The sequence below is a fragment of the Cryptomeria japonica genome, chromosome 7 (assembly GCF_030272615.1).
Source record: "Cryptomeria japonica chromosome 7, Sugi_1.0, whole genome shotgun sequence".
NCBI classification, from domain to species: Eukaryota; Viridiplantae; Streptophyta; class Pinopsida; order Cupressales; family Cupressaceae; genus Cryptomeria; species Cryptomeria japonica.
The window spans coordinates 741061828-741075063 of NC_081411.1; positions in this window are offsets into that span (position 1 = coordinate 741061828).

Genomic DNA, 13236 nt, shown 5'->3' on the forward strand with positions numbered 1-13236 from the left:
ATACTTACTTCCAATTGGACCTTTTGGCATTTTTCTTGCAAATAGTGCTTCAAGTTCTTCAAGCTCTTCATTCTCCTTCCTGGTTTCTTCAAGTTCACTTGCATAAAAGGCTTTCCAGTCTGATTTGTCAAATGATGGAGTAGATGATGTTGATGCTTTAAAGGCCAAATCAGTTTTTATAGTAGCAACAAGACCAAATTCCTCAATTTCAAAGGCTGAAAGTTTTCCAATCAATGTATCCCTAGTTACTGATGTATTAGGCATTGTTCTCAACTCATTTATAGCAGTAACCTTCATTTTATATGTTGGTGGCAATCCTCTTAATATTTTTGAAACAATTTCATCCTCACTCAGAGTTCCTCCACAACATTTAATACCCAAAACAATTTCATTTACTCTTTCCATAAAAGCAGAAATCCTTTCATCTTCTTCCATTTTTAGATGTTCATACCTGACTCAGACGCTTTCAAGTTTTGCAATCTTGACTGTGGAATCTCCTTCATTTAGTGTTTCCAAATGATCCCAAATAGCTTTAGTAGTAGACCTATCTGATAATCTCATGATTTGTTGATTTGATAATGTGTTCAAAAGTGCTTCTCTTGCTTTGCAATCATTCTCTTCATCTTTAGCTAAGGTAGTTGGAGTAGTCTGACCAGCTACAGCAGCAGTATAACCATTCTTTGTAACTTCCCAGATGTCTCTACCGATGCATTTCAGATGTGTCTCCATCCTAATCTTCCATATCCCATAGTTGGTTCCATCAAGTTTAGGACTGTCCTTCCTAAACTAATTAGTAGACATTGGATCTCCTCAAGTTGTTAAACTTCTACAAAAGAGGACTAAGCTCTGATACCAATTGTTAGGTCCCAGAGACAACTGAGAGGGGGGCGGGGGGGTGAATCAGTTGTCAAATAAATTCAAACCAAAAACCAATTAACCAACTTGATGTTTAATACCGATAAAACAATTAAGTATGCTGGTAGACAGTGTTAACAGTAAATTGCTATACTGGTAAGGATTAATGCATGAAACATAAACATAAAGTCATCCACAACACATAACACCAATATTTGTACATGGAAACCTTGTAAGGGGAAAAACCATGGTGGGAAACCTTACCCACAATCAGATGATACTACTGTAGATAATAAGTGTACATAAATGGGGTCTGCACATGCAGAAAGGCCAATAGCCTAGAGCTCACTGCTCAATCACAAAATGGGAGTCACACTGACTACAGTTGGATGGTTAAATCCAAAAAGAATGTACTACACAAAATAGCATCTCCATATGTTGGATTCAGTACCAGTGTAATGCTAATATTCTTATACAAAAACCTATCTTCACCTTCAAATGATGTCTTTATGTATACCTCTTCTTAATCTCACATATACCTTCACTCAATTCTTTTTCGCATTCCACACTTGATCTTACAAATAAGATCTTACATTTATACCATAACCTAAGACCAATTTTAGTAGGTCAACTGTACAAGATATTACAATAAACATTTTACATACAATATAATATCCGATGCAATAACTGATTAAACATGTTGGCTTAATGTATTTACATCAATAATAAATTATCTCCATAGCGTGCCATGCTGATCTGGAAAAGATAAACCTGTCGGTGTAACCCTAGATAACCTAGACCTATTTGCCGGTAAAAGCAAATATGCAAATATGAATATACCAATGATCAATTATTCAAAACAAAGTGTCCACATGATGTCTTCGACATTACTAAGTGTCTTCCATATCATTCCAAGTACGGTGAACAATATATTCTATTGGTGAACCATATGCCAGTAACTGTGCAATAGTTACTTGCTTGCCGGTGAATGTTGCTGGATCTCCAAAGTGCTTGTTTTCAGTAGGTGTTGACATCAATGAAAAAACCATACCAAAATACCAATAGATACCACTATCAAAATTGCAAAACTGGAATGCTTATGGGTCAGGTATGAAAATCTGAAAATGGAAGAAGATGAAAGGATTTTGGTTTTTATGGAAAGAGTTAATGAAATTGTTTTGGGTATATAATGTTGTGGAGGATCTTTAAGTGAAGATGAAATTGTTTCTAAAGTTTTAAGAGGATTTCCACCAGCATACAAAATGAAAGTAACTGCTATTAATGAATTGAGAACAATGCCTAATACATCAGTGTCTAGAGATACCTTGGTTGGAAAACTTTCAACTTTTGAACTTGAGGAATTTGGTCATGTTGCTGCAATTAAGATAGATTTAGCTTTCAAAGAAGCATCATCATCTGCAACATCATCATCATCATCTGATAAATCTGATTGGAAAGCACTTTATTCAAGAGAACTTGAAGACATCAGAAGGCAAAATGAAGAACTTGAAGAGCTTGAAGCACTATTTGCAAGGAAAATGCATAAAGGTCCAGTTGGAAGTAAGTATGAAGGTAAAGCACCATTTAAATCTTTTAACAGCAATAAAATTGTTCATATGGCATCTAGGTGTCCTGATAGAAATGCAAGATTGAAAGAAGAAGCTAAAAGAACATATAAGCCTAACCCTCAATATTAGAGATACAGATTTAAGAAGAATGTAGACAAATCATGTTACTATGTTGATGAAGGAGTTACTGATGATTCTGATGAGGAATTGCCAAACAATGGATGGGCTTTTGTTGCAATAATAGAAGATCAACTGACACCTACTATACAATCGGTAGAGCAGGCCCTGGTAGCTAAAATTGAAGAAAAGGATGAATGGATCATTGATTCCGGATGTTCACATCATATGACTTGGTGATAAAAGAAAATTCTTAACTTTTCAGGAATACAATGGAGGTCTAGTAAGATTTGGGGATGATAAAGCTTGTTTGATCAGAGGAAAATGCACTATATCTTTTGATGGTAAGCACAATACTGACAATGTTTATTATGTTGAAGGTTTGAAGAATAATCTTTTAAGTGTTGGTCAATTAGTTGAAAAAGGATTTTAGTTACAATTCAAGAATGGTAACTGCAAAATCAGGAATAGAACTGGTTTGGAAATTGCAACCGGTAATCAGACTAGAGGTAATATCTTTCACTTGAATAACATGCTTGATTGCACATATTGATGAAAGTTGGTTATGGCATAAGAGAATTTGTCATGTAAATTTTGATTGCATTGTGAAGATCAGTACAACTAAGGCAGTAAGGGATTTACCTAAGATTGTAAAACCTCACAATCTGGTATGTACGAAATGTCGATTTGGAAAGCAAGTTAGAGAAACTTTTAAGAGTATTCCAAAAAATCCAATAATGTTCTTGATTTAATTCATACTAATTTATGTGGTCTGGCAAGAACTAGAAGTTTACAAGGAGATAGATATTTTATGCTAATCATTTATGATTATTCTAGAATGTGCTAGGTTACTTTTCTCAGGGAGAAATTAGAAGCTTTTGGGAAATTCAAATTATTCAGTTTAATGGTAGAGAATGAAACCGGTAAGAAAATCAAATGTTTAAGATCAGATCAAGGAGGTGAATTCACATCTAAGGAATTTAATACATTCTATGAAGTGAATGGAATCATAAGACAACTATCAACACCTTGGACCCCAGCAGAATGGAGTTGTGGAAAGGAAGAACAAAACTATTCTAGATGCAGGTAGAAGCATGATATTAGAAACAAACCTACCTCATGTGTATTGGAGAGAAGCAGTGAATACATTGGTTTACACATTCAACAGAGTTCACATCAAAGGTGAAACCGGTAAGACCTCTCATGAACTATGGTTTGGTAATACTCCTACTCTTATATAATTTAGAATATTTAGAAGCAAATGTTATATTAGAAGAGATGATTATATTGGTAAATTTGATCCTAGAAGTGATGAAGGAATATTTCTTGGTTATTCATCTAAGAGCAAGGCATATAGATGTTTTAATAAAAGATTACAAAAAATCATTGAGTGCAAATGTGAAGATTGATGAATAATTTAGAGGTAACTCAAGGCCTATGGACTCTGAACCGATAGTTGAGATAATCACAAATGAACCTACACTGAATACACTCATACAGAATGTTGATCTAGTCACATCGGCATCATATGAGAATTCCATAGTGACTGAAGAACAACAACAAGTGAATACACCCAGGTATGTAAGATTGAATCACTCTGAAAGTTAGATAATTGGAAATAAGTATCAAGAAGTTATGAAAAGAGGAAGACTGGAAAATGAAGAGGTATGTCTAATTTCTCAAATTGAACCAACAACTATTTTTGAGGCATGTGAAGATAAACATTGGATTAAAGCTATGGAAGATGAATTGGAACAAATTGAAAAGAATAACACATGGACATTGGTTCCCCGGCCTAAAAACAAAAATGTAATTGGAAATAATGGGTATTCAGAAATAAAATTAATGAAGATGGTAAGGTAATCAGAAAAAAAGCAAGATTAGCATGTAAGGGATATTCACAAAAAGAGGGAATTGATTACAATGAAACCTTTGCACCGGTAGCTAGAATTGAGGCAGTCAGACTATTCTTAGCTTTTGCAGCACACAAGAACTATAAAGTATATCAAATGGATGTTAAATGTGCATTTTTGAATGGTGATCTTGAAGAGGAAGTTTTCATTGAACAACCTGATGGATTTTCTTTGACAAATGACAAAGATATGGTTTGTAGGTTAAGGAAAGGTTTATATGGATAGAAGCAAGCTCCTAGAGCTTGGTATGCTAGATTGGAAAAATATCTTTTGAAGCTAGGTTACACTAAAGGTAATGCTGACAACAACTTATATTTCAAAGTGACTAATGATGACATCTTGGTTATTAAATATTTTATTGATGATATCTTTTTTGGAGGAGAAGTGGATTGTGTAAAGACTTTTCTAATAAGATGCAGGAAGAATTTGAAATGTCTATGATTGGGGAGATAAAATTCTTTTTAGGATTGCAGATTTCACAGACTGATAAAGGTATATTCATATGTCAATCAAAGTACTTGAAATAACTACTAAAGAAATTTGGTATGGAAAACTCTAAACGGGTAAGTACTCCTATGACTACAACTGATAAACTATCATTGAAGGATGACTCAACACTTGTTAATCCGACAAGATATAAATCTATGATTGAAGGTTTACTGTATTTGACACAAATAAGACCTAATATTATGAATGCAGTATGTATTGTTTCAAGATTTTAGAGTAATCCTAAAGAAAATCATGAATCAGCAGTGAAAAGGATTTTCCGGTATTTACAAGGCACAACAAATCTTAGTTTATGGTATCCTAAAGATGAAAATTTTGATTTATGTGCATACATAGATGCTAATTGGGTAGGAGATGTAAATGACAAAAAGAGCACCACTGACGGAGCATTATTTCTTGGTAGCAGATTGATTTCATGGTTGAGCAAGAAACATAGGTGTACATCATTATCAATAGCAGAATCAGAATATGTTGCAGCAACAACTAATTGTACTCAGGTATTATGGATTAAGAGAATGTTGAAGGACATAAAGGTAAAATGCAAAGAACCTATAATCATTTATTGTGATAATATGGCAGCAATTGATATATCCAAGAATCCGGTATTTCACCCTAAAACTAAACATGTTTCTATCAAATTCAATTTTCTGAAAGAGAATGTTGAAGCAAAAGAAGTGAAATTGGTTTATGTGAATACTAAAGAGCAGATTGCAGATATCTTTACTAAGCCTTTGCCTAAGGAAACTTTTGAATATCACAAAGAGCAACTTGGGGTTATACCCTCACCGGTAAAGACTTAGACAGTTGGAGATTGGCATCAGACCGACATGAATTAATACAGAAACCTTTTTTCAACTTTGATGAAGGAGAGCTACTTCTCAGGGGGAGTACTTAGATAAGTTGGTATTTGTAATAAGTTCTATGAACTGCTTGTATCTGGTTTTTGTATTGCTTTGGCATTTGATGTCAAAGGGGGAGAGATATCTATGGAAAAACACATTATCCTTTGGGGAGAGATTATTCCTAGGGGGAGAGATATTATGTATTTTGATTTTTGGTAATTGATCTCTTTGGGAGATTGTTGGTTTTTGGTTTTTGGCATTTCTGCTTTGGCACTTAGATGGTTTTTCCATCTTGTGTTGCCATCAATGCCAAAGGGGGAGATTGTTGGTATTTTGGATGTGTTGCATTGGTTTTTTCATTGATGTCAACACTTATCAATACTTATCAGCATTGGAGATCTTTGGTTATGTTCACTGACATGTTCAGTGACTTATGCACAGTCACTGGTATTTGGTTCACCAAGAGGTTATATTGTTTACCGGCACTAAGGATAATCTGTTATCATCTGGAGATTACTTGGTTATGTCGAAGACATGGTATGGACACTTGGTTTTGGTGATTTGGTTATTGGTCTAATCAAGTTTGTATATTTGTTGTTACCGACAAATTGGTCTAGATTATGGATTGACAAGGGTTTTCTATTCCAGATCAACATGACACATTATGTAGATGATTTATTGATTGGTTATTATTGTAAATGCATTGAGCCGACATGATGCATCACATATTGATTCATTTGTAATTGATTTTAATTGTAATATTATTAGTGAGTTGACCTACACATTTGGTCTTAGGTTTTGGTATATATGTAAGATCTCATTTGTGAGATTATGTAGAAGGTGTGGTAGAGGATTGTAATAAGGTATATGCAAATATAAGTAGAGCTATACACACATACATCATTTGAAGATTCAAGGAAGGTATGAAGAAGATAATCAGAGCTTAACCGGTACTGAATCTAGCATATGAAGATGCTATTTTGAGTAGTACATTATCATTGGATTTAACCATCCAATTGTAGTCAGTGTGACTCCCATTTTGTGATTCACCAGTGAGCTCTAGGTAGTTGGCCTTTCTTCATGTCCATACCCCATTTGTACACACATACTATTTGCAGTAGTATCATCTAATTGTGGGTAAGGTTTCCCACCATGGTTTTTCCCCTTACAGGGTTTCTACGTACAAATATATGTGTTATGTGTTGTGGATGTTATTTGTCTTTATGTTTCATGCATTAAAATTTACCAGTATTGTTATTAACTTTTAAATTGTTAACTGGCATTAAGTTTGGTTTACCGGTATTATGCATCAAGTTTGATTAAGTTATATTTGGGTTGAAATTAATAAACAACTGATTCACTCCCCCCCTCTTAGTTTCCTCTGGGTCCTAACATAAAAATACCCCTAACCTAACCTTAGGAGTTAGTTTAACCCTCTAGAAACTCACCCAAAGTTTACCTACGGGTCAACCTTGAGTTGACCTTTCTAATGGCTCCCTATCCAAGACTTTCTTGGGACCATACTAGGATATTTTGAAAAATACATTGGTAAAACATATTCCCTCCAAGGGACATGTCACTGCCAACTCAGTTCGCAACACATGTGTCAAGTGACACCACACAATTACACAATACTTAAATACAAATGGCAATTTTCCCTTTTTTTGGAATTAATGAATTTTAAAAAATTCAATTTAAACACACATTCAAGCATAAACATTTATAAATAAAACACATTACACACGAGGTGTTGTGTCTCCAAATAGACAACCCTTGGCTTCACAAACACACATAGGTTTAGCTTGATTCTCAGAATAGTTTCCATGGTCACATGGATTAGTTTTCCTGCACATCTCACTTTGCACATTAGTAATCCCAATAATCACATATAATATTAACATATGAAAAGAAGACAATTCAGACATTTGCATACAATTTCAATTATAATAATCAAGTTTCCAATTATCCAATAAAATCCACATAAAATAATCTACTGAATGGCATCATCATAATCATCATGAAATTAATCATTTATAAAGCATGCATCCATAATTTCTAGCATCAAAATAAAGTATTGCAAATCAGAGATAAATGACATACACCATATCAATATTATCCAATCACTGGATCATATATAATCTGTCCATAATGCATCTAAACAAAGTATCAATAATAGGTCCAAAATATGAAATATAACTACAATGCTATGACGGCTCAGGGTAGGGCCTCGTAGGGTAAAGGGCCTAATTTTATGATGTGTGGAAAGAGAAGGCATTAGATTAATTAAATACTTAAAGGGAATTTAAAATAATTCTCCCACTTATGCCTCTTATGTCCTAATGAGAGGGGGGAAGACCTCCTTACATCCTTGCCCATCATCAATGTTAACTTTCCGACATAGACCGACATGCTCAAATTTTGGATAGGGATAAGGGCTCAAAATGGATCTCAATTAGGGAGGACAAGGGCGTGGTACCCTGGTCCTAGTGAGGAACAAGGCGTGGTGCCTTGTTCCTACCCCAAATTGGGCTAGGGTTAAGAGCCTATGCAAGGTGCAGGATGGAAAAATAAAGATTGGTTGCATGGGGGAAGCATAAACTAGTCCCGATCAAGCATGGGGATGAGCACACTAAGGCAAGGGCCCTGAATGCGGTCAAAATTGTAAAGGGAACAATTTTAGGATACTATAGCTATAAAAATTTTGAAATTGAATTGGTGGGAATATTCTTTTAGACTATTAAACTTGGCACCCCAATCAACATTAATTTAAATTACTAGTTGAAGAGGAGAAATTTCATTGGCCCTTGATCCTTGTCTATATTGTTTAGCTAGTAATTTATAAAAGAAAAATAAATCTTTTTTTGAGGGTTTATTGAGAAGTGGGTCCCGAGCGTGTTAGAATCAATGACAGTCCCAAAGACACTCAGAGGGGGGGTGAATCAGTGTCTAACCAATAAGTAGAATATTTAAACTTATTAGGAACTTTGTATCCCAAAACAATGTACCGATAAATAAGAATTAATGCAGCAAATAAGAATAATAGAGACAACATAGAGAACACACCATAGCACAAGATATTTAATGAGGAAACCCAGTGTGGGAAAAACCTTAGTGGGATTTGTGAACCACAATATTCACTCACTGGCCAATGTATAAATATTACTTACAATGAAGGGCCTGCACATGCAGGAAGCTAGAATCCTAGAGCTCACAACTCAATCACAAAACAGAAGTCTCACTGACTTACAGAATGGATTATCAAAATCCAATACAATGTACTGCTTCAAATCAACATCAACTCTACTAGGTTCAGTACCAATTTAAGCTCAATCTATTACCAAAAACCTTCACCATCAACTATATCACAATATCATCCTCTCTCTCTTACAATATGACCTATAAGATCTCATGCATATATATGAGTCTTTTACAATATGCCATGTCGGCTTTTACAAAAGAATTATAATATAAAATAGTAAACAAAGTTTATTCCATGTCGGCCTGAGTGTCGGTGTGCATTATTGCCGCTGCCAGTGAGGTGCCTATCAGTGTATGTAGAATTCTATTGCTAGTGTCGGTAACTACCGGTGGGTTGCCAGATGCTTGCCAATTTGTTTGTTAGTTGGTTGCCATCAATGACAGTATCAACTATTCTCATAAGAGTGTAGAATGCCAACAATCTCCCCCTTTGGCATTGATGGCAACACTCGTAAGAAAAATCCAAAAATTGTTCCAAAAACTGAAGTCTAAAAAGTTTCCAAAAAAATGTGTTCCCCCTGAGCAAATGATCTCCTCTAAAGAAGTATTTTTCTCTCCACTACTCCCCCTTTGACATCAATGACAAAGGTTGTCAAAAACAATCAAATGAGTGCAAAATTTTACCTCAAAGTCTGTAACCGGTTGGTTACAATCTGAAAGATATCTACCAAAACCAAATTCAAACTCTGCATAAACCTTTTACTATCATTCAAGGTTGACTCAGTCTATTGGATCATGTCGGTGAGATGATGCATGTGGTTTTCGAGTGATCGTTCTCCTTGAAGTAATGCCTTAGATATTTCTATTCTCTGGGAAATAAGATTGTCCAACTTAGGACCAAGCTTATTTTTAAGCTCTCTGGCATTAGACCTTATCCTTGCCTTTTCTTTTTCAAGTTCTCTAATTTTGCTTCAAATCCTGCCATTTATTGCTCAAAAACTAACATGTGACTAGATGAACCAATTATGTTATCTGCTATGTCATCAATTTCCTTTTGTGTTTTACTGACCTCCTTGTCTATGTCCTCTGTCAAAAGGTGAGGTTTGCATGTTTCTCTATATAGCTCTTTGTACTCCATAATAGTAGAGTTCAGTGCCGGTAATAATGTATTCAGGTGTTCAGTGCACTTCTTTATGGTGTCATCAAAGAATTTGTTCTTTTCCTTTTCAACTCTACCCTTTACTGTGTCCTCATTTACTTTATCAAACGTTATTACATTGTCAACAATAAATTTGGACAATGTGTCCAATTTGCCTAAAGAATCCTTAATGTGATCTATGTTACAATTAGGTGCAATCAATTTAAGAATAGGTAAAGTGTTATCAATTGCCTTGTAGGCCAAAGCATTGCAATCTGTTATCTTTTTGATTGAATCCAAGAGTACCTCTATAACATTTGTAGGTCTGAATTCACTTGAAGTGCTAGAAGTCTCACCAATTTCCTTTATTACCTTTGTGCTTCCATCAGTTGTAACTATTTTACTTGTGTCTACCTCTGGTGGATCAGTCTATGTTTGCATCTCAACTAGCAAGGGTTTCTCAGACTATTTTGGTGTCTTAGTTAATGTCGGTTTCTCTACCTCTGTATGTACCTTAGCCTCAGTATGTACCTCAGCCCTAGTATGTTTCTTAGTACATTTTGTCAGTATCTCAGTTTCTGGTGGCCCTGTGCCAGCATCTGTTCCTTCAGTAGGTTTCTCAATATCTAATGATTTCTCTGTTTGGGTTGGGATCTCAACCTCAGCCTCAATAGTCTCTACCAATTTCTCAACCATGTTGCCACAGTCAACAATGTCATCCTTAACCTCTGCACTATCCTTGTCCACAACAATATTCACTTCCTAAGTATCCACATTCATGGTGAATAGTATCTCAGATTTAGGATTAGTGTCATCATGTGTGACACCTTCAGTGTTAATAACTGGTGGATCAACAATATGTACCGGTGCAATATCCAAAGGTGGTGGTAAATTGTCAGAGATCTTGATGTTTGGAATACCACCAACTTTCCCTTTTCCCTTGTCCTTATCCTTCTAATACACTTTAAATGTTTTCTTTGGCCAGTTCATTTCCTCTTGTTTTTCCTTCTCCATAAAGAATATATCCCAATTATCAACAATTTCATCTGCAATTTATTTTACTCTTCCTGCCATTAAACTTACTTGTCGGTGTCCACTAGCAAAAATAGATTGGTTAGCCTCAGAGATTAATTCATCAATTTCTTCTTTTGAATTCACAAGATGTATAGCTAGAAGTTTCTCAACTTTTAGTTTCTAATCCAATTCCATTACTACAATCCTTTTTGCTTCCAATCTCCTATACAGATCATTGGGTAAGTCATCCACTACTTCAATTAAAACCTTTTTGTATATGTCCAGATGTAAAATAATACTATTCTCAATGCTTTCCTTGTCTGAATCATTAAATGTGTTATATAGTTGGTGTACATTGGCCAAATTTCCATTATCAGTTATTTGATTTAGTAAAACATTTAAAGAAGGGGTAACAGGTTGTTGTTTCTTCTTTGGTGTTAATTTCTTTGGTGGTCCCCTTACTACCTATTGTTTCTTCCTTAAGGTCCTTTTTCTCTTGGGTGAAGGAGAGGGTACCGGTGAAGGTTTTCTTTTCCTCCTTTCTACTCTTTTAAACTTTGCCCAGAAGATGTGTCAACTAGTGAAATGTGTGCCTTCGGTTGTAGTCCTTCAAGCTCACTAGCTGATATCCCAGTAAAGTTCATTACATTTTCCTTGATTTCCTTTACTTTCTTTGAAGCATCTCTAATATATTTTTCTCTTTTCTCCCTTTTCTTCAATATTTTTACATCACTTTCAATAGTTTAAGCACTACCAAAAACTTGTTCTGATGGTTCTCTCAGTGCATCTAGTAATGCTTTAGCATATGCCTCAAGAATGTTAAGATCTACCTCATATCCCATTTTAGTCACGCATACAGTCCTAGGGAGTACAACTTTCATCCATGTCTCATCTTTCTTTATAATAAAACAGATTTCTTTGTCACACTTGTCTACTACACTCTGTGGTAGGATTTCTCTAGTTTTCATTTTAGCTTGGAAGGTTTTGAAATATTCAATTATGTTGTTGTCCTTAGCAGTTCCCATATCGGTAAAAGCCTCCTATAATTGTTTTTCTACTGGTATATCATATCCAAAGTCTTTAGGTCTTGTACCAGGGATTTCCTTAGTGAAATACAACATCAAAAATACCAAAAGATTTCCAAATCGGAATGTCCCTTTCTTATCTCCTTTGATCTTCTTCAAATTATCAATGAGTTCATCTTTTAGCCATTCACACACATCTATCATTGCATTGTTGTTGACCATCTCATAAGCACTGTTTATACAAAGACTAGAAACTGAATTTAGTCTGTTAGCATGTGTAGTCTTGTAACCTAGCACCATACTCACAAATCTAACATTGATGTCTTTGATATCATTCACACTCAGTGATATACTGTCAAATGTTGCTCCAGTTAGGGTCATTAATTTTTTGTTAGGGATCTTCTTTGTTTTGTCAGGTCTGTTGAGGGTAAACCAGTTACTACCCTAATTGCCTACTAGGTAAGTTTGCAGATAGAATCTAACCATAGAAATTTTCCATGTTCTCTACTCAAGACAATTCTTAATACTTCTTCCGAAAATTGGGGAATGTTCAGTATTTCCATAAAACCTAGAGTTTCTATAATCTTGTGTTTGGGTTTGATAGCACCATTTTTATCACAAATCACCTTAGTATACATTTTCATCAATTCTTTAGAACACAGTTCTTCTATATTGCAATATATATACATCCTAGGGTCTTCTGCAAAAGCTACACCTTTAGGAATTTTTGAAAATGGCCCTAGAGAATCATCTTGCTTAGCTACTTTGGGAATTATTTTAAATATGGGCCTAGGTTGTTTCACATTTTCCACAATAGTAGGGTTTCGAATAAATTCGGGAGCAGAAGAAGAAGCCATTGAAAAATACCTTTATTTGCCTTAAAGTATTCTGAATGCTTGAAAGAAATCACTCCGCACGTTTGCATTGAATGCATTTGCTCTGTTTTCGCACTCTCTGCTAATTTGAATGCTCGATGAGTTCAAAAAGAGGGAAATTAGCTGATTTATAATGACATTTCTCTTGCCAACCACATTAAATGCTCGCCGGTTAAGTGAAAAA